We start from the raw sequence: 18171 nt of genomic DNA, 5'->3' as shown, positions 1-18171 counted from the left end.
CTCAGAATTGATTTAAATTAGAGGACTGGGTGGGTGTTGCTGTGTAGCAGGTTAAACAATAGTTTGGGATACCTGGTTCAAATCCTGGTAACTCTGCTTCCAGTCTAGTCTCCTGCTAATGTGTTCGGGAGGCAGCAGATGATGGCCCAAGTGCTTGGATTTCTGTTACCCATGTATGAGATCTGGCTCCCGGCTTTGGCTTGGCCCAGCCCTGGCTGTTGTAGTCACTTAGGGAGTGAACCAGCAGAGAGAAACACTCTCTCTTTCTGCCTTTCCAATCAATAAATCTTAACAAACCAAAAAATTACAAAGAACCAGAGGGCACTCCACTGGTGTCAGCATCAGAATCATTGCTGGCTTGCCAGTGGAGAGAATGCCCACACATCCGGGGATCACAGAAGTGATCTGTTTGTGGGTGTGCAACAGGAGGAACTGAGTTTGAGTTTGTCTCCTCCCCCGCCCCATATCTTTGAAAGGACAGAAGAAGGAATTGTCTGCTGAAAGAATGTCTAAAAGAAATTTACCTGTTCAATCAATATCAGTATGGCACATTTATAAAAGGGAAAATCTTATAACCTCTTTCCTGATCATGGATGTTTGAACCACACAGGTGGTGTCCTGATGGGGTGGGGGTGGCAGACTGAAGGGGTTGGAGGGGGACTTTGGCTTCTGGTCACATAGGGCTGGGAGCCCCCTGCTTTCCATGGTGTGCTCCATTCTTCTTCTTCTTCTTTAAAGAATTATTTTACTAATTTGAAAGATAGAGTTACAGAGAGAGGAGGAGAAGAGAGAGCGAGCGAGTGAGCGAGCGAGCGAAGCAGATCTTGTATCTACTGGTTTACTCCCCAAATGGCCACAATAGCCAGGACTGGGCCAGGCTGAAACCAGGTGCCTGGAACTCCATCTGGGTCTCCCATGTGGTGGCAGGGACACAAGTACTTGGGCCATCCTCTATTTTTCAGGCACATTAGCAGGGCGCTGATTTAAAAGCAGAGCAGCTGGGACTCAGATTGATTTAGGGGCAGATATGGGATGCAGGCAATGGCTTGTGCCATAACGCTGGCCTCTGGTCTGCTCCATTCTAGCACAACCCACCCAAAAGAGCTTGTTCTATGGACATAGCTACCCTGTTCTTCCCGTGTCTTTCCTTGTCTGGCCTTCCTGCTGCCCCTACCCCTACCCCTGGATGAATCAGGACTATCTGGGCTTTCCTTTCCAGCTGGTTCCCTTCTGACTTTTGTCCCTGTTCTCCCATCTAAATTCATTAGACCCTTAATTCCTAGTGATCCTTATTCTTGCTGTTGCCTTGGCCCCAGATTCTTAACCTAGACCTCCTAGACTCTTCTCTCCCCTATCCAAGCCCCCATCTTCTCCTCCCCAAGGCTTGGATGCTAACTTGGGGCTCCTGTCTCCTTGCCCTGTTCCTCATAGCTGCACCCCTGGGTTTTCAACTCTAGGGAAGCCAACAATATAAACTGGGGCAGAATCATCAGGCAGCTGAGTCTTGTTTGCTGATACCATGGAAACACGGGGTGCGTGGGACTTAGCAGGTTCTTTACAAGGGAGGAGGTCAAACGCTAGATGAGGAGTCAAATCTCGACTTCTCTCCACTCAGTGCTTTTGGGGGGCTCTTCTCGGCACCTGGAACCCAGCTCCTTCTGCGTACGGGAAAGGAGCCCGTTATTGCCTCCTCAACACCTGGGACGGCAGGTGGGACGGGTAAGAGGGAAGCAGGAGCTGGGGGGAGACTAGGACAGTTGCTGCGGTGGGTCTCCCTGGTGCAGCGTCAGCCTGCGGGGAGTTCTCGCGATGGAATCTCGGCGCGGATGGGGTTGGGGGTGGGAGTGGGGACTGTGACCCTTAGTGAACTCGGCGATTGGCCAGGCAGGCAAAGGTGGCTGATGGAAGGCCTTGCTAGGGCCTCTGCCTGGCAGAGCGCCCCTGAGTAGGAAGGGCTGGCTCTGGGCTCCCGCTCCGCACGATCCTCCCTACAGGACGCCGTCTGCCTGCATCTTCTCCTGAGACTCAGACGCAGACATGGTCTAGAGTCCACCGGGACCCATGCCCCACTTCCTCCAGCTTCTCCAGTCTCGGCTGAGTGTTCCTCCACCCTGATTTCCAGGAATTTCTCCTGGCGCCAGCCTCTCCATCCAGAGTCGTTGGCTTCCCTGCCAATTCTGTGTATCCTGCCCACCTGGGAGTCGGGATGACTGTGATAGGCAAGGCCACTTGACTTTTTCTCTGCACGGTATCGGAGCTCATGATAAAGCTTCACAATAGGATTATTTAGAAGGTGACGCTGGGGGAGACATGGGTGTCCCCGGTCAGCATGTGAGGGACCACAGAGACACTGCTGTTGGGCAAATGCTTGCAGAGAGTCTGCGGGGGCTCCTGGGAGAAAGGCGTGGAGAGCTGCGTTATTGCATACTTTACCATGGCCCGCGCTCCCGGAATGGTGTATAAACAGCCTTCAGGGAAGCTGTCTTTCTGGCCACTCCTTAACTGACAGAGGTCCGTGTCCTGAAACCTGCAGGTCAGAAACTGATGCCAGGCTGGCGTCGTGGCTCACTAGGCTAATCCTCCGCCTTGCTGCGCCGGCACACCGGGTTCTAGTCCCGGTCGGGGCGCCGGATTCTGTCCCGGTTGCCCCTCTTCCAGGCCAGCTCTCTGCTGTGGCCCGGGAAGGCAGTGGAGGATGGCCCAAGTGCTTGGGCTCTGCACCCCATGGGAGACCAGGAGAAGTACCTGGCTCCTGGCTCCTGCCATCGGATCAGCGCGGTGCGCCGGCCGCAGCGGCCATTGGAGGGTGAACCAACGGCAAAGGAAGACCTTTCTCTCTCTCTCTCTCTCTCTCTCACTGTCCACTCTGCCTGTCAAAAAAAAAAAAAAAAAAAAAAAAAAAAGGAAACTGATGCCCACCAGGGGAGATAGGGGGCATAACTCAGGAGGAAACAGCAAGTGCTTGAACATGCCCAGGCTATGTCTTACAGGGGACAAGAGTTCTGGACACACGTTAACTATTGCCTTAATTAATCTTGACATACTTACTGTGTATAAAGAAAAGCTATAAAGTTTCTCAAAACAGATTGAGAGGATAAATAACATCTTAGTGAAATAATTTTAAGAGACCATAGGGTTATAATTTTTTTAAAGATTCTTGCCTTGTGTTTCAAAAATTAAACCTACAAGAATAAAAAAAAGGAAAACGAAATAAAAGTTGAAAAATAGGATTCAGATTCTACATTAGTGCTCTTAACAAGGGCACCCAGGTGATTTTCACTGTAACCTGTGCTGCAGACAATCTCTTCGTGCAGAGAGAATTGAAGTGGCTGCCTGAGAGGGGGCCTTAGCGCTTCAGCTGTGAGGTCGTGCAGCTTTAATGGGCTGCGGAAATAGCCACCAAATGCTTTCACAAAGAAGACATCCAAGTCCAGGGGGCTCTTTGGCCCCCCACATTGAAACTGAAAAAGGTTACTCCATCTAGGCTCTTTCAACTTGTGAGGCTTCCTCTTCTGGAAATGGAAGCTTTGGGCTTATGCCTTAAAGGGCCTACCCCAGCAAATGTGCTCACTGAATCAGTGGGCTTAGTGCTGGGCACACTGTGGCCACATCAGTGGCCCCGGGCAATCTGCGTCTCCTAGCGAGAGACGTTTTCCACATTGGTGCGCCTGACATCAGGTTTTCCCTTCAGTGGTATCTTCCCCACCGGAGAAAGCCCACATGCTTGCAGCCCATTTAGACCCTCTCCTCAGCTGTGGGAACTCCTTCAACACACCAGGGAGTCTTAGGAGCCACTCTTGGGTTTTAATGTGATGAAAGGTGACAGGAACATGGCTGCTGGTTAAGCAGTTGCTGTGTTATGCACTGAACAGAACATGGGTCCCCAAACTCGTGCACATGTTTAAACTCCCCAATGTCTTATGTTAATGTTTACAGATTGGTGATAATGGTTAGTGGATTATGGTAATTATGAAGGCTAGGCCATGAGGCCACTGGGAGGTCTTAGGTCATGTGGGATTGCCCCGGGAAGACAGCTTTTGTGAGAGGTTTGTTTATTGGAGTTCTTACGTCTCTCCTCTCTGCAGCCTGGCTCACTATGGGACTTCCTCCATACCTGCTCCACCGTGGCCAGCCTCCACTGGACACCAGACTAAAGGGACTGCATGATCCTGAAGTGTGAACCTCCACACTGTAAGCTGAAATAACCCCTTCCCCCGTTACCTCCAAGAAACTCCTCCCAGCCGTTTTAAAGCAAGACTAAGCTGGCTGATGTTACCGGGATGTCGCCATGAGTGCACAAGCACAGCTAGGCGATGGTGGTGTCCTGTTGAGCAGAAGCAGCGCATGGGGGCCAGACAGTGCCACTCTGTGACCATGAAAGGTTATGGAAAATAAAAGCTGGATCACTGTTAATCTTAATGGAGACAAAATCATGAAAATTGTTCAGACCACAAAACTCAAATATTTTCCTTTCTTGGTCGAAATATGAATAGTGCCTATGTGCTCTCCAAGCACGGCTTTGACTGTATGCTCCTATCGGCTTTTGGATAAGATCAAGATATCTAATGAATCCCCCCCCCCCCAACTATTCAGTACAGGACAAATTCCTGCTTCCTGGAATCCCCTCAAATTGCCTCTTACAAGCCCAACCTGTAAGTTTTTCCTTGTTTCTGCTGACTCTGATGCCTCATAGTTCTGGCTGATGTGTAATCTCCCTAATTTTATTTATTTATTTTTAAAGATTTGTTTATTTGAAAGGCAGAATTACAGAGAGGCAGAGGCAGAGAGAGCAAGAGAGAAGTATTCCAACCACTGATTCATTCCCCAGATGGCCGTATTGGCTGGAGCTGTGCTGATCTGAAACCAGGAGCTTCCTCGAGGTCTCCCATATGGGTGCAGGGGCCTAAGAACTTAGGCCATCTTCTGCTTTCCCAGGCCGTAGCAGAGAGCTAGATTGGAAGTGGAGCAGCTGAGCCCCAAACCAGCGCTCCTATGGGATGCTGGCACTGCAGGCAGTGGCTTTACCCGCTATGCCACAGCGCCAGCCCCCTGGTCTCCCTAATTTTAATGAACCAAAAAATCATACCTGTTAAACTATAGTTGTTTTCCATGGGGTCTTTGATCATAATGCCTTGACGTGAGTGAGGCGCCCCCAGATTCAGCTGTAACCAGTTGAAGGTTTCATCGTCCCATATTGGAAATCTCGATTCAATGTGAAATGTGTACACCTGAAACTTCCTGTGTGTCTACCTGTTGAGTGTCAGCATGCCCTTGGCAAGGTTCTAAGTTAATGTACAATCAGTCTTTAATTTTATCAAAGGTTATCTGTGTTGGTTTATTTTGGCTCTCTAATTATTAGGTCCTATAATGCTTTTGTTTAATGATCAGATTGTATTGTTCCTTAAGAAAATTGGTTTTTGTCATTCTAATACCTGTTTCCATGGTTTCTGTGCTTGTCTAATGTTTTGTATATTGTTTGTCTATAAGAAGAAATGTCTTGGGGCCTGTGCTGTGGTAAAGTGGGTAAAGTCACTACCTGCAGTGCTGGCATCCCATATGGGTGCTGGTTCAAGTCCCAGCTGCTCCACTTCCGATCCAGCTCTCTGCTATGGCCTGGAAAAGCAGTATAGGGTGGCCCAAATCCTTGGGCCCTGCACCCATGAGGGAGACCTGGAAGAAGCTCCTGGCTTCTGGTTTTGGATCTGTCTATTACTGGAGAATGGCAGGGCCTTTTGTCTTTGTGCAAGAAAGAATTCAGGCGTGAGACAGAGAGTAAGTAGAAAGCAAATAGCAAGGTTTACTAGAGCAGGGACATCTGTAAGAACAGATGGGCACCTTTCCAGACAGAACCTGAGAGAGAGTGCCCAGTTGCTTAGACTGGGGGAGAGCGAGGTTACATGGTTGAGTGGAGAGAATACACCTGGCCAGGCCAGGCGGGTGGCTCAGCAGAGAGGCAGAGGGCTGAGCGCAGTCCAGTCTGGTTGAGGTGAGGCCAGGGTTTTATTTTTTTTTTATTTTTTTATTTTATGTTTATTTTTTTTAAATTTATTTAATGAGCATAAATTTCCAAAGTACAGCTTATGGACCATAATAGCCCCCCCCGCCCGTGTCTTCCCTCCCATCCACAACGCTCCCCTCTCCCACTCCCTCTCCCCTTCCCCTTCACATCACGATTAATTTTCAATTATCTTTATATACAGAAGATCAATTTAGCGTATGTTAAGTAAAGATTACCACATTTTGCTCCCACACAGAAACACAAAGTGTAAAATACTATTTGAGTACTAGTTATAGCATTGATTAAACACCTAAGAGTAATTGTGTATTAATTACAGAGCTCAACCAATAGTTTTAAGTAGAATATAAAATGCATTTTTTGTATTGTTGTGGCTTCCCCCCGACCTCCCTCCCTCCCGTGGCCCTCCCCTCACCCACTTCCTCTCCCATCCCGCCCTTCATCACGTTTCATTTTCAGTTACCTTCATATACAGAAGATCAACTTAGTATATACTAAGCAGGGATTTCAACAGGCTGCACTCACACAACCAAACCAGGTATAGGGTATTGTTCGACTAGTAGTGTTGTTTTTGAGTTTCATAGATAAACATATTAAGGACAGAGATCCTGCGTGGGGAGCATGAACCCAGTGACTCCCGTTGTTGATTTAACAATTGGCACTCTTATTTATGACGTCAGCAATCACCCGAGACTCTTGCTATGAGCTGTCTAGGCTATGGAAGCCCCTTGAGTTCACCAACTCTGAATTTGTTTAGTCAAGGCCATATCACAGTGGAGGTTCCTTCCTCCCTTCAGAGAAAGGCGCCTCTCTCCTTGATGGCCTGATCCTTCTGCTGGGGTGTTGTTCACCAGGATCCTTCATTTAGATTGTCTTTTGCCACCGTGTCATGGCTTTCCATGCCTGCGAGACTCTCATGGACCTTTTAGTCAGATCCGAATGTCCCAAGGGTTGATTCTGAGGCAGGAGTGCTGTTTTGGGCATTTGCCATTCTATGAGTCTGCTGTGTGACCTGCTTCCCCCGCAGGATCATTCTCAACCCTTTTGATTCTATCTTTCATTATTTGCTTACACTGGTCTTATTTGTGTAATCTCTTCGACACTTACCCTATCTTTTGGATCAGTTGTGTATTTATATTTGTCTCTTTACCAAGTGTGCTGGCATTGGTACCTGCCTCCTTGGTAAGATTGAGTTTGAAATCCCCTGGCACATTTCCAGTTCCACCATTGGAGGTAGGTCTGAGTGAGTATGTGCCGTCCTATATATCTCCTCCCTCTCTTATTCCCACTCCCATGTTCCACAGAGATCAATTTCCTATTAATTTTTAAACGCTTAAGAATGGTTGTGCATTGATTGCAGAGTTCAACCAGTGGTCTTGTGTAGAGCATACCGAGCAACAACAACAACAAAAATACTAAAGGAACAAAATAGTAAGTTTTTCCTCAACAGTCTAGACAAGGGCTGCTCATGTCATTGTCTCTCATAGTGTCCATTTCACTTCAATGGGTATCATTTTAGGTGCTCGTTTAGTTGCCATCGATCAGGGAGAACATGTGATATTTATCCCTTTTGGACTGGAGGCCGGGGTTTTAAAGGGGATGAGTCTTGCCTTCCTGCTTCTTCTCCTTTTTGGATGTAAATACAAAAAATTCCTTTCTGAGTTTTCCCCATGAAGTTATCAGGCAGGGGGAAGCCTGGCTGGTGTCGCCCAGCCTTAGAGGAAGGATGGTTATCAGGTAGAAGGGGTAGGGCGTTTGAAGTACAGACACTGGGCTGCACCTGGAAGGTTATTGGGATGACTTTGAGATGCATATGCTGGACCTAGTTGTCTCCTTAGGCCTTAGTCACACATAAGCTCATATCTGACTTCCTGCCTAACAGAGGGACTCCTGCTAGACTCTTCTCTAGCAGTCTGAGCAAGCTGGGTGGTAACTTAGCTGTTAATTCATTCACAGAAGTAATATTAGGCCCAACCAGCATCACCCACAAGCCTGAAAACTGCTGCAAATAAGTTCTTCATACTTGGAATTCTTCTCCTTGGGGTGGGGTTGGTTGAGAGCCCTGGGCTTGGGTGGTGCTACGGGAACAGCCTCTTGGGAGGAGGTGAGGCCTGTGCTGGGCCAGTTCTCTGGCTGGCCTCTTCCCAAACCAATCTGCTTATCGCCAAGCCCTTGCACTTGGGCTGCAGTTGTGAGCCACCCTCATCCTCAGCAGGGACTGAACTTTTGTTCTCATCTTTTCTTGGTCTCTTGTTTTTGAGGGCTGGTGATGGTGGGTCACTTGATTAGGAAGTACCAAATGTTTCTGGTCCAGTTTTGAGAAGGCTGCATCAGGATCCCATGTACTGGCCAGAGCCTTGAACGCTGACTCCAGAGCTGTGATTCCGGGGTGGTTGGAGTACTCTGTAGCTGCCTTGCTGGTTCTCTGGGAAGCTTTCCGACGGCTCTGGTGCTGGCTGCTTGTCTTCCTTCACTGTACTTGGGCAGCAGACTCAGCTTTCAAAGCCTTTTGGGCCACCGTGAAGAGGTAGGGCTCTGTGTCATCCAGTGGCTCTCCAGGAAGTGCAGCATCTTCTGCTGAAAGACAGAAGGAAAGGTTCTGGATAACAGGGTGGACCACGTTATTTTCTCAAGTAATGTTCAGGAGGTCATTGCTCACCTTCTGAGTTGTGGGGTCCTTAGACATATGCTTTTTCATGATTTTTGAAGCCTTTTCAAATTCTTTGTATTTGATACAAATGACAGCAGCCTCCTTGACCAGTTTTCTACTGGATTCCATCACTGCTTCTGTCAATGTAAATTCCATTTTAATCATCTCCAGTACACAGATAGCTGATTCCAGTGGTGTGACTCAGCTTCCATATCAAAGGAGCAATCTAAATGCTCCCCTTCTTCAGTGCCTGACAGACACCGAGTAGCTGGCAGCTCCTTCCCCAAGGGCCTGACATGCAGAGCCTACATAATATCCCGGATCTGTCTGAAGTCCCTGTACCAGCTATGCTGAAGGGCCTGCAGCGCCTCAAGGAATTAGAACTTAAGCCTCCTGCAGGTGATGGCTTCTTCATTTTAATGTCTTTAAAGATACTACACTTTATTATAATTGACATCAGTGTAATATCAATGACAACAATAGCACAAAGGAGGGAGGAACTGGAGCTCCTTTGCAGAGAATTTTTACCTTTTTACTAGAATTAAGATAACATGAGGCTGGCGCTGCAGCTCACTAGGCTAATCCTCCACCTTGCGGCGCCAGCACACCGGGTTCTAGTCCCGGTCGGGGCGCCGGATTCTGTCCCGGTTGCCCCTCTTCCAGGCCAGCTCTCTGCTGTAGCCCGGGAGTGCAGTGGAGGATGGCCCAAGTGCTTGGGCCCTGCACCCCATGGGAGACCAGGATAAGTACCTGGCTCCTGCCATCGGATCAGCGCGGTGTGCCAGCCACAGTGCGCCAGCCCTGGCGGCCATTGGAGGGTGAACCAATGGCAAAAAGGAAGACTTTTCTGTCTCTCTCTCTCACTGTCCACTCTGCCTGTCAAAAAAAAAAAAAAAAAACAAAAAAAACAAAAACAAAACATGAACCTGAAGTAGATTGTGAGAAAAGACATATTTTAATCCCCAGAGCACCCACTGAAAGAACACCAATATAGTTTATAAAAAACCAAATTATCACAATTGAAATGGTAGATGAAAAATATTTAACACCGAAGAAAACAGTTATGAAGAATGAAGAATAATGACAGGGAGCATGTAGAGAAAAAGGTAAAATAGTGGACAAACACAGCCATGTCACATTAACATAAATGCTCTAACTACTACACTCCTAAGTCACAGACTGCCAGATGGGAAAGAAAGATTGCCAAAGGGAAGAAGAGATACACCTGGAATTCAAAGGCATCGATTGAAAATAAAATAAAAAAGGTATCCTGAAAATAGTAACTACAAGAGATATAGGTGAGTTGTTAATAGCAGATATAATAGATTTGTTTTTTGACAGGCAGAGTGGACAGTGAGAGAGAGAGAGAGAAAGGTCTTCCTTTGCCGTTGGTTCACCCTCCAATGGCTGCCGCGGCCAGCGCACCACGCTGATCCGAAGGCGGGAGCCAGGTGCTTCTCCTGGTCTCCCATGGGGTGCAGGGCCCAAGCACTTGGGCCATCCTCCACTGCATTTTGAGACCAGAAGTGTTATTAGAGATCCCAGTGATAAAAATTCAGCATGTCAGGAAGGTATTAAAAATTATAAAGGTTTACATACCTAGTGACAGTCTTATAATTTGAATTAAACACTGATAGACTTGAAAAGAGCAGTATAAAATCCAATGTTTTTGGAGAACTCAATGGCCCACTTGATAATTGACAGATCACATAGATAGAAAATTAGCAATTATATAGAGGACTTGAGTACCACTGAAAATCAATTTTACTGATATATGGAGATGTCCACTCAAGGACTGCAGAGTATAAATTCTTTACAAGTGCATATGTGACATATTTCAAGGATATACTACATGCTAAACCATGAAATAGTCCCACTCTATTTAAAATGATCTAAATCATACAATGTCTTCCAACTACAGAGTTAGATAGAAACCCCAAACTGAAAGAAATCCAGGAAATCTCCAAATACTTAGAAATTAGCAAAGCATTTCTAAGTAATCATGGGTCAAAGAAGAAATCATCAGGAAATCAGAAAATATATCAAACTAAAAAAAAATCAAATTTATGAGATGTAGCTATTGCATGAATTAGTTTTCAACAAGAAAAAGAATCAAAGTTAAACTGGTAACTTAAGCTCCTCTTTAAGATTCTAGGTAAAAAGAGCAATGTAATCTAAAAAGCAAGCACAAGAAAGGAAATAGTAAAAACTAGAGCAGAAATAAATGAGAAACAAAAAGCAGAAAAAATATGAGTGAAACCAGAATGGGTTCTTTGAAAATATCTACAAAATTGACAAAATTCTATTAAACTAAGCAAAATGAAACACAAATTTGTAAAAACAGGAAAGAGAGAGGGAATATCACTACCAATACTAAAAGCGAATTAGAATGGAATACAAAGAAATATTGTGAACAACTTATGCCAGTAAATTAGGCAACTTTGAAAAAATTGACAAGTTCCTCAAAGTAAACAACTTATGGAAGCTCACTGTGGAAGAATGAGAATATATGAATAAACCTATGAAAAGTAAAGGAACTGAAGTAACAATTATTTTCCTACAAAGAAAACCTTATTTGCAAGTTATTTCACTGGTGAATTCTATCAAATAATTTAAAAAGTACTACAGATCCCTTTCATGTTCCCTCAGAAAACTAGAGAGAAGGGAGCACTTTCTAGCTCATTCCAGGCTAGTGATAACCCTGACACGAAGAGTTATTACATGAAAAAATAGATAAAGGTTAATATTTCTCACAGTCAAAAACACAAGTATTTTAAGAGAATAATAGAAAACTGGATCCTGCAACAGAGAAAAAGAATTATGTACCATCACCAACTAGAGTTTATCTCAGGGTGACAGGATAGATTTATCATTCAAAAATCATTTAAAACAATATGCCATATTAATGAAAGTACATAATTAACTCCATAGATGAAGAAAAAGCATGAAAAAACCCCAACATTTGTACATAATAAGACTACACATACTCAGAAGCTTCTTTATGCTAATAAATGGTATCTATGAAAATTCACAGATAAGATGCTTATATATTGAACATACTAAATGCTTTTAGCATAAGGTTCTGAACAATTAAAGGTCACTACTTTTGTTACTTCTGCCAAACATTATAGTAGAGTTTTTAAACTAGTGAAGTAAAGCAAAATCCAAAAATAAATTTTTCAAGGAAGTAGGCTGTCTTTTATTCATAGATGTCATAATTCTGTATGTAGACAATTTTACAAGTTATAGATGAACCAGTCAAGTTTGTAGAATATGGATCCAACCACAAAAATCAATTGTTTTGATATAGAGCAATAAATAATACATAAATAATCTTTCATAGTAAGTAGCATGAAGAATGTGGACATTTATGAAACCTGTCAGCTGAATATTATAAAGTGCTGCCATGAGAAATTTGAAAGTTATGAATAAGTGCAAAGACATTTCATATTCATTGATTAAAAGACTCAGTATTAAGGTCAAAATTCTCCCCAAATTAATTTGCAACTTCAAAATAATCCCCATAAGTAACCTAGTAAACATTTTTGTTGGGCAAGTTGATTCTAGAGTTTATGGAAATGCAAAGGGTTAAAATAGACCAAACAACTTTCAAAAAGAAGAATATAAAGTTGGAGAACTTTCAAAACTGCTTTCAAAACTTAAAATAATGTTCTAGTAATCAAGATAAGGTATCGCCACAAGGTCAGGCATATTGATCATTGGAAATTGTGTGTCTAAAATAAATCCTTAAATTTGTGGTAAGATCGTATTTGAAAAATGTGCTATCTTTTTAACAAATAGTGCTGAAATAGTAGAATATTTATAAGCCAAGAAAAAAAGGGAGAATCTTACCTCAAGCTGTACACAAAAATGAACTAGAAGCAAATCATGGACCTAAATATAAGAGGAAAAAAGTCTTCAACATTACAGTAAAAACAGGGGAGAGAGCGGTGTCATAGCACAGGTTAATCCTCCACCTGCACTGGTGGCATCCCACATGGGCACCAGTTCGAGTCCTGGCTGCTCCCCTTCCGATCCAGCTCTCTGCTATGGCCTGGGAAATTGGATCGGCTCAGCTCCAGCCATTGCAGCCATCTGGGGAGTGAACCAATGGAAGGAAGACCTTTCTCTCTGTCTCTCCTTCTCATTGTCTATAACTCTACCTCTCAAATAAATAATTAAAATCTTTGAAAAAAAAAAACGGGAAACTTGGATTGGGAAAAGTACTTATAGATACAGCAAAAACAAAATATTAAATGGATTTCATAAAAACTAGAAAGTTTTGTACTCCAAAATACATCAAGAAAATAAAAATAGAAGCCATAAGGTGGAGAAAAACATTCCCAAATTGCATATTTGAAAATAGATTTAAATCAATGTTTAAAGAACTATTTAAGCTTTATAATAAAGAGAAAACTAAAAAGTGTTCAAAAAGCTTGAACAGATATTTCACCAAAGAAACAAAAGACTGGATAATGAGCACATGAATGATGAACACATTATATTGTGTTCAAGGTTATCAGATATTAGGGGAAATCATATTCAAACCGCAGCAATATACTTCTATATATCCACTGAAATGATTATTTTTTTTTAAATCCAATTTTTAAAAGATTTATTTATTTATTTGAAAGTCAGAGTTATACACAGAGAGGAGGAGAGGCAGAGAGAGAGAGAGAGGTGTCTTCCATCCGCTGGTTCACTCTCCAATTGGCCAGAGCTGTGCCAATCTGGAGCCAGGAGCTTCTTCTGGGTCTTCCCACAAGGTGCCCATGCAAGGTCTTGGGCCATCTTCTGCTTTCCCAGGCCATAGTGGAGAGCTGGATAGGAAGTGGAGCAGCTGGGACTTGAACTGGTGCCCATATGGGAATGCCGGCACAGCAGGTGGCGGCTTTACCCACTACACCACAGTGCTGGCCTCTGATTATGGTAAAACAGGTAAGAGCAAGCGTTGGTGAGGATAAACAGAAGCTGAAATCCTCATGCTTTGTTGATGAAAGTGTAAAACAATGCAGTCACTTTGGAAAAGAGTTTGGCAGTTTCTTAAAAAATTATACTTGCCATACAACTCAGGAGTTTGACTCCCTAGAATCTACTCAAGAGAAATGAAAACACATCCATATATGATGTGTATGAATGTTTTTCATGGTGTTGTCCATAACAGCTCAAGACTAGAAGCTATCCCAATGCCCATCAGATGGTGAATGGTTAAATCAGTATACTATATCCCTACAATGGAATCCTATTCAATAATTAAAAGGAACACATGGTGGTGGTAGGGGCAGTGCTCTGGTGTAAGGGGCTAAGCCTCTGCCAGTGGCCCTGGCATCCCATAGGGGCACAGGTTCTAGTCCTGGCTGCTCCTTTTCCAATCCAGCTCACTGTGGCCTGGGAAAGCAGTAACAGATGGCTTAAGTGCTTGGGCCCCTGCATCTGCATGGGGGACCTGGATGAGGCTCGAGGCTCCTGGCTCTTGTCTTTGGATTGGCCCAGCTCCATCCATTGAAGCCATTTGGAGGAGTGAACCAGCAGATGGAAGACCTTTCTCTCTCTTTTAAATAAAATCTTTAAAAAAAAATAAGGAACACACAGATGCATGGTAAACTATGAATGAACTGTGCAAACACTATGCTACATAAAAGAAACTAGCCCAAAAAAGGCTACATATGGTACAGTGACATCTATCTCTACAAAATTTAGAAAAGGCCAATTTCTAGAGACAAGCAGGTCAGCGTTTGTCTTGGCTGGAGCTGGGAGGGGAGACTAACTACAAATGATGTGAAAGAACTTTGTGATGGTTCTTGGGGCAATAGTACCCTACCAGACATCACGTTTCTTTCTGAGAAAAAAAAAAAAAAAAAAAAAGTCATTTTTAGGAGGAAAAATCATCACACGTAACAACCCACAGACACCCACATTCCTTTTCCATTCCCCGGCATTGGTGGATGCCATGGTCCTGCCTAAAACACAAGCCTGGCCAGCGGGTGATGCATCCTTTGTCTTTCACTGGACACACATGCACTGACGCACAGTCCACATCCTCCCAGGCCCACTCACTCAGGATGTCCTTGGCACAGAACTCTGTGTGGCTGACTTCTCCCCGCTGTAGTCAGCTTCAGGAAAGGTGTATGTAGAACATGGACGCAGAAGGCCCTTTGATTGGAAATCGTTGACTCCCACAGCACTGTGAAAGACAAGTGTGGGCCTGGGCCTGTCTCCTCCTGTGGAGGGGCCTTGGCTCTGACAGATTCCGTGCACTGGGACAGCATGCATTTCCCGGAAGGCCCCAAAGAGTGGAGGAACTTCCTCAAGTTCGTCTGAGCAGAGCAGGTCGCAGATCCCACAGCCCCTGCTCTGACCGCTGCAGGTCCCCGCAGCATTGGTTGGCTTTGCTCCCTCCAGTGAGGAGCAGTTTCCTTGAGGTTCTCTGACCTCTGCTGGCAGAAGCTCTAGCTTGCATGGACTATGAGCCACCACTGGGTCTCTGTTCACGCAGCCCCTCGGAGGCAGGGCTGTACCCTGAGTGCTGACCCTGGAATTAAGCCTCAGGATTATTGGTCTCTGGAGATAGCAAGGTGGTCAGGGATGGTGGAACCACCCCAGGCCCAGGGAACAGATCCCACCAACCTATAGCAACCATAGCATCTCTGCTGGTGACAGGTGCAGCAACAGGCAAGACACTGCTGGCCAGTGAGTTCTTTTTTTTTTTTTTTTTTAATTTTTAAGATTTATTTATTTGAAAGGCAAAGTGACACAATGAGAGAGGAAGATGTTGTCTATCTGCTGGTTCACTCTCCCAAAAAGCAGCAATAGCCAGGGCTGGCCCAGGTGGAAGCCAGAGTCCCAGAACTCCATCTAGGTTCCGCATGTAGGGCATGAGCCCAAGTACTTGAGCCATTCTCTTCTGCCTTTCCAGGGCATTGGCAGGAAGCCAGCTTGGAAGTGAAACAGCGAAGACTCCAACTGGTACTCGCATAGTGGGATGCCAGTGTCACAGTGGTGGCTTAACTTGCTGTGCCACAATGCTTGTCCCCTGGTCAGTGAGATCTAAGTGCATGTCCTCTGGGGTGGTTTCTGGAAAAGATTTTTTTTTCTACTTTTACAAAAATCCAGAGAGAAATAAAAGCTACCCACTTCTGGCCCTTACTGTGTAGCTATAGCAGGATTCTTTGAAGCTACAGCAGGTGTCTTATACCCTGGAAGGAAGGTTCTGCTGATGCACTGGGGGCAGGTTGCAACAGGAAAGTTGTTTTTCACTCTTGAAAGTTCCCAGGATTCCTGATAAGTGCCCCAGAACCACCTCCATCCGTGCTCATGGGCTGCAGGTAAACAGCAGTGTCTCTGTGAGGGTTGTGGATCCTGGGTTTTCTGTCCTTGCACGGGAAGCACCAGTAGATACAGTCCTGGCCGGAGAGAGGAACCGGCCCTCCCAGGCTTTGGAACCATCAAAGGGAAGACGGCTCTTCCTGAAACTGAAGAAACTGCCATCCTCAGAGGCCCATTGTGAGTCACTGCAGCCCAGGTCAATCCATTCTTGTTTAGTGCTCACAATCCGAAAGATACTCTGCTTAGAGCATAAAAGAAAATGAGGGGTTGGGGTTTGGAACAGTGGTTAAGATGCTGCTTGGGACATGCGTATCTAATATTAGAGTGCTTGGGTCTATGCGTATCTAATATTAGAGTGCCTGGGTCTGAGTCGTGTCTCTCCCAGATTCCATCTTCCTACTAATGCACTAACGGGAGACAGCAGGTGATGGCTTAAGTAGTGGGGTCCCTGCCACCAGCTAGGGAGACTTAGGTTGAGTCGCTAGCTCCTGGCTTTGACCTGGCTTAGCCCTAGATGTTGCAGGCATTTGGGGAGTGAACCAGTGGATGGGAAATTATTGTCTGTCTGTGTCTCTGTCTCACTATTTTTCTGCCTTTCAAATAAAAGAAGCAAAAATTAGAAAAAATATAATGCTAAATAATTTATAAGAAGAAATAAAATTTTAAAAATTAAAAACCATTTTATAACCTACAAGGAGTTCCAAGGTCTGGCCTTGAGTGTTCATTAGTGCAGGACATCAAGACCTGCAGGAGGTACTCAAACATTCAGCTTCCCTCAGAGATTCTGACCCAACCAGGGACCAGGGTTCCAGAGGGAAAGGTATGGGTCTGTATGCACTGATTTGCCAGAAGCCCAGAGCTTTGCTAAAATTCTACCATCTTGCAGAGATGTTTTTCATCCATGAAAAGGTATCTCTATTTCTCTGTATTTCAAATGGAATGAAGGAGGGAGGCAGAGAGGAAAAGAAGGAAGGAAGGAAGGAAAAGAAAGAAAAAAGGTGAAAAAACATAAAGGAAAAGAATTGGTTAGACAGGAAACATGCAGAAATGGCTAAGCTTATGCTGCCATCTGATGGTACACTGTGAGAATTGCACCTCACTAAGAAATGAACAGAGCCATAAATTTATCTTGGGGAGGGAGATGCATCTAAGAACAAGGAACTTGGGGGTTGGCACTGTGGAACTTGAGGGCTGGTGCTGTGGCTCAGTGGGTTAAAGCTAAGGCCTGCAGCACCTGCATCCCATGTGGGCGCTGATTCCAGTCCCAACCGCTCCTGTTCCCTGCTAATGCACCTGGGAAAGCAGCAGCAGGAGGACCAAGTGCTTGGGCCCTGCACCCATGTGGGAGACCTGAAAGAATGTCTCGGCTCTTGGCTTCTGCCTGGCCCAGTCCTGGCTATTGAGGCAATTTGGGGAGTGGATCAGCAGATGGAACATCTCTGTCTCTTCTCTTTTTTTCTCTGTAAATCTGACTTTCAGATACATAAATTTTAAAAACAAAAAGAACAGGGAATTTGAGCACTTGTTCTTTTCTTCAAAAATTTTTAGGAGCTGGCATTGTGGTGCAGTGAGTTAAGCTGTCATTTGCCATGCTGGCATCCCATTTCAGAGCACGGTTTCTAGTCCTGGCTGTTCAGCTTCTGGTCCAGCTCCCTGCTAGGCAGCAGAACATGACCCCAAGTACTTGGGCCCCTGCAACCACATGGGAGGCCAAGATGAAGTTCCTGGCTCCTGACGTCCACCTAGACCAGTGCTGACCATTGAGACCACTTGGGGAGTGAACCAATGGGTGAAATCTCTCTCTCTGTCTCTCCTTCTCCCACTCTATTGCTCTGCCTTTCAAAACAGATAAATAAATGTTTAAAAATTCATTTATTTGAGAGTCGGGGGGAAGTAACAGAAGTGGGGGATGGCACAGTACAGAGAGAGAAAGAGACAAGCAGAGCTTCTATTCATTCCACAAATGCCCACAAAGACCAGGACTGAGCTGAGCCAAGGCTGGGAGACGGAAGCTTAATCCTGGTCTCAGACATGAGTGGCAGGGGGCTCAATTCCTTGGGCCCTCATCACTGCCTCCCAGAGTTTGCACTGGCAGGAGTCTGGAGTTAGAAGCTGAAGGTAGATGTAAAACCTGGGCACTCTGGTTGGGGATGTGTGCATCTTAAACCAGTATCCTAAC

At 45.1% G+C, this 18171-nt stretch overlaps 1 long non-coding RNA gene and 1 pseudogene across 2 annotated transcripts in view; one reads left to right on the top strand and one right to left on the bottom strand.

The window, feature by feature from the left end:
- The first annotated feature begins 679 nt into the window (after positions 1–679).
- LOC127490997 (uncharacterized) overlaps positions 680–18171 on the top strand; it is a 46225-nt gene continuing 28733 nt past the window's right edge. The window contains exons 1-2 of one of the 2 annotated variants that reach the window (XR_016215983.1): positions 680–1719; positions 4086–4191. This is a non-coding gene — a long non-coding RNA (uncharacterized LOC127490997). The remainder of the gene's footprint in view (positions 1720–4085; positions 4192–18171) is intronic. The other variant, XR_007919419.3, reaches the window with a different exon arrangement.
- The window catches only part of LOC100349652 (telomeric repeat-binding factor 2 pseudogene), a 31261-nt pseudogene continuing 20760 nt past the window's right edge, over positions 7671–18171 (bottom strand).

Source organism: Oryctolagus cuniculus, chromosome 11 (genome assembly GCF_051225735.1).
Source record: "Oryctolagus cuniculus isolate XC-2025 breed Fujian yellow rabbit chromosome 11, ASM5122573v1, whole genome shotgun sequence".
Classification (NCBI taxonomy): domain Eukaryota; kingdom Metazoa; phylum Chordata; class Mammalia; order Lagomorpha; family Leporidae; genus Oryctolagus; species Oryctolagus cuniculus.
This window is presented reverse-complemented; position numbering and strand designations above follow the sequence as displayed.